The sequence below is a fragment of the Halichoerus grypus genome, chromosome 9 (assembly GCF_964656455.1).
Source record: "Halichoerus grypus chromosome 9, mHalGry1.hap1.1, whole genome shotgun sequence".
Lineage (NCBI taxonomy): Eukaryota > Metazoa > Chordata > Mammalia > Carnivora > Phocidae > Halichoerus > Halichoerus grypus.
In genome coordinates this window covers 79,074,214-79,078,952 of record NC_135720.1, presented here as the reverse complement: position 1 = coordinate 79,078,952, position 4,739 = coordinate 79,074,214, and positions in this window count along the sequence as shown.

Genomic DNA, 4,739 nt, shown 5'->3' with positions numbered 1-4,739 from the left:
GAGAGAGAGAAAGAGTGTGAGCAGGGGAAGAGATGAGGAAGAGGGAGAGGGTGGAGGAAAGAATCTCAAGCAGACTCCACACTGAGTGCAGAGCTTCACACAGGGCTGGTTCTCAAAGCCCTGAGGTCATGACCTGAGTTGAAACCAAGAGTGGTCGCTTAACTGACTGAGCCACCCAGGTGTCCCTAGTATATATTTTTAAATGAATAAACTTGAAAGCAAAGAAGCTAAAATGAAAAAGAAAATTACCCAAATACCTCAATTCCTCAAAACAACTCTTTATAAAATGTAGGGTATTTCAGTTTAGTTTTTTGCTATGAATTTTTGCATTTTTACATAGTCACAATCTCACATTTACTTTCATTCTGGTTTTTATTGGTTGTTGTTTTACTTAACATGTCAGCATAAATAAGTCTTTTCCACATTAATATAAACTCTATAATCATAATTTCATAGGAACACACAATATTCCACTCATAAAATTTTCCATAGTCAGCTTACCCATTACTCTAGTAAATAGTGGAGATGTAGATTTGTTATTATTATTGTTTCTGTTGTTACTACGATAAGAAATATGACAATGAATATCTTTCCTCTGAGAGGTTTCCATGGATATCAAGTTTTTCTCTTAGGCTATATATCCATTATACAAATTTCTGGTAGAATTTCATGATAATTTTCTAAGTTTTTAATGATTATTGGAGAGGTAATATTTACCCTTGATTTAATTTAAAATAATGTTCAATTATAATCTAATAACTAGATTAAGCGCTTATTAGAATGAAAGGTTTTGAAGTTTTGTTCTTGTTATTTTGTACCGGGATATTTTGTGAAGGGTTTTTCTTTTTTTTGTTTTTTATTAGTGGATACTGCAAGTCTATACAAAAGGAAGTTACTGAGACTGCAGAGAACTTGTTGGACAGAAAGCCATGATAAATTTTAAAAAAAGATTGTGATGCTTTAGAAAGGTGGTATTGAAAGGCACAACTCCAGCTCGGCCGAGCAAATCCCTTAAGGATAAATGCAAAATACGAGGGCAAGAAAGAGTTATTTCCAAGAATGTTTATGTAAGAATGAGTTACAAAGATAGCCCCAAGCTATATGCACTGTACCTACTATTTTCCTAAGCAGAAGCACCCCAAATCTAGGTAGTAAGTGTTCAGTGTGTGCTTCCAGGAATATCTCTATGGACTGCAGACCTCTTATTTCAGCCCATACCTGCTCATTTCCAGAAAAAAATAATCAATCCATTTTCTTTAAATGCTAAATGGAAGAAAATAAATTTGAACAGTGCAGAAGAGTAGCAATAAACTGCTTGACAAAGTTTTTTTTTTAAGATCAGAGAATGTTGACACAAATTTGAGATGTTGCATAATCATTAGCTGTTATTTCTTAAACTCATGAAGAGAAGAAATTGAGATAAGCTTTAAAAGTTGTAAAAGGAAAAATATAACATATTTTGAAATAAACATTATATTTATATGTTTAATAATGAGAATTAGAGTAGCTTACTTCATTTTAATATAAGGGAAAACATTAGAACAGAAAATAAATTTCATTTTATAGAGACATAAAAACACATGGCTTTGTGCTCAGGTCAGACTCAATTTAATGTCCTCCCATTTATATAGAGCAGGTATTTAATAGAGAAACAGAAATTGAAATCAATCTGGCTCTTGTTTGTGGTTTTAACCAATATCTGTTATCCTCAAAAAGCTAAGAAAAAATGGCCTATGCTAGTGGTTTTCAAATTATGAGCAGCATAGAATTCTTCCTTCAGATTAAATTTTACTCTAAAGACCAAGATTTAAAATGGTTAAAAAACATTGCTTCTCTAGTTAAACCTGGTGTGCAATGTCCTGGCTGTGGCCTCCTGGACCCTCTACCACACATTCAACAACTGCTGAGGACCCTCAGTGCCCAGGATAAATTAAGCCCCATTGTTAGTCTGCACAATAGTTTGTAAAAGGTGATTGAAATGTGGGTAGGGCATGGAAGGAGAGATATTCCTGCCACAAAACTTTATAAAGATCCATATCAATGATAGCTACTCTTCCTCTTTTTAAAGATGGTTATGCAGAATACATTTTAATGAAACAATTATCTCATATTTTTTCTGTTTTAAATCATATAATCAATAACTACTCTTTGATTAACATGCACCACACTAACCACGTTTTTGTGTTTTTTTTTTAAGATTTATTTATTTATCTGAGAGAGAGAGCAAGAGAGCAGGGAAGAAGGCCAGAGAGAGTCTTAAGCAGACTCCACGCTGAACGCAGAGCCCAAAGCGGGGCTTGATCTCAATATACTGAGATCATGACCTGAGCCAAAACCAAGAGTCTGGCACTCAACTGACTGCACCACCCAGGCGCCCCTCATCACATGTTTTTTACACGTTATTGCTGAAACTACAAGGCAGGTATTTCCATTTCTAATTTGTGTTCATAAACTAAGGCTCAGAAAAGACAAATCTGTAAGTTCAAAAGCCTAGTGCAAGATCCATTATGCAAAAGTTGGTCTCTCTGATATAGAAACATGGGCTCTTTTCTATATAACATTTTGCCTTCTAATGAAATTTTACCTCTAGAAGACTCTTAAAATCACATCTTGTTACTTTTAGTCATTAATAAACAATTTTATCTAACATAGATACACTGAAAGGTAGAGCTTTTTTTAAGCTTTTGAGCAATGTGATAAAAAGATGCTTATAATGTCTAAATTGTTGAAGTAAAAAAAAATGATTAATTGAATTTTTCATGAGAATTGAGATTCTTTTTCCAATCACTGACAGAAGACCCACTCAGAACTTAACCATGGCTAACACATCAAATGATAGAGGCAACGTTTACCACACTACTAGAGTTAATTGGTAAATCCACTGAAGAGCTGCTTGTTTTGCATTTTGATAACCTGCCAATACAATGAATAGATTTTTTAAAAATCTTTTTTTGCATATTATGATCATCTAAAAGAAAGTTTGGATTTTCTTCATCCCATTTTGAAATCACATTTAATTAATTATATGATGGCAGTAGTTAAATAAAAGAATCGCACATTGCTATGAATTCTCACTTATGTTTTAGAATTTAAACAGAATTCCTTAGTAATGATATGAAAAATAATATTAGTATTAAGTATGTTTATTAAAGTCCTGCTGATCTTGCAATAATTTTGCCCTTTATAGGATATTTGAATTCTTATTGGAGCATAGAGAACAGGACAATAGACATGAAACAGTGGACACAATTGAAGAAGGTTCTTGTGATAATATCAGAGGGAGATGCTATAAATTTTATGCTTTTCCCAAAAGGACCTATAGGCATTTACTAGAGCATTTATGTAGCAGGAAATGGAAAAAATCAGATATTTCATGGACATTTGGATTATTACTCCCTCTACACTGATACTAATCCCTGGGAATCTAGAACACTTTAGTCCATTGACCCAAGTGGCAGTTTATTGGTATCAGGTGATAAATGGAGACTTGACTTATATGCATTCATAGGCCTTTTGAATCAATTAAGTGGTGGTTACTCTGGTTCCCAAATTAAGAGGAAAATAATATAATAAGCAACTGAGAGAATTTCCATAAGAACTCTCTGTTCTGTGACTAATAGTGCTGAAAGAGCCAAGTGAAGTTCCTAATCCTCATACTTTGCATTAGTAGTATTCTCCAGAGACATAGAACCAATAGGATGGATGGATAGATGGATGGATAGATAGGTAGATAGATAGATAGATAGATAGATAGATAGATAGATAGATAGATAGATAGATAAATGATAGATAGAAGAGGATATTTATTATGGGAATTGGCCCAGGTTGTTTTGGAGGTTAAGAAATCTCACATTCTGCTGTCTGCAAGTTGGAGAGCCAGGAAAGCTGGTGGGATAATTGTCTCAGTCCAAAGACCTGAGAACCAGAGGACTGCTAGAATAATTTCTGGAATCCAAAGTCCCATGACCAGGAGCTCTGATGTCTGGGAACAGGAAAAGATTGAATTCCCAGCTCAAGAAATGAGAGGAAATTTACCCTTCCTTCACCTTTTGTTCTAACCGGGCCCTCAATGGATTGGATGACGCCACCCACACTGGTGAGGGCAGATCTTCTTTACTCAGTCTACTCAGTCAAATGCTAATCTCTTCCAGAAACACCCTTACACACATACTCAGGAATAATGTTTTACTAGCTATTTAGGCAACCCATTACCCAGGCAAGTTGACACATAAAATTAACCATCATATCCTTCCTTTCAAAAAAGTAAAACATTAGCAGTATCACATGCTTGGTTAAGTCCTGGAGATTAGTCCCATCAATAAAGACAAGAGATAGAGGGATGGCGATTATTGTAAGCACATTATGATTTAACATGCTTTTTGTCCTATGCAGAAGATAGGTAGATCTCTGAGAATTAATGGGTTATCATAAACTCAATTAACTACTGATTCCAATTGCTAATGTTATTCCACATTATATTCATTATCACATTATATTCATAATGTGTCTTCCTAAGCATATCAAGAAAACTCACAGCAAATTATATGCAAGTATTGATCTGGAATATGTTTTTCTTCCTCCATCCCAGAAATCAACAAAAAACAGGATTTGTGTGCATTAATTTCATAGGGGTAAAATTACATCTTTATTAACTTACTTCAGTGGCTTGGTACCACTCAAGACCTTTTTATCTTCTTCCCAAGGCTGTGTACTGTTCTGCTATCTTGATTACAGCAGGC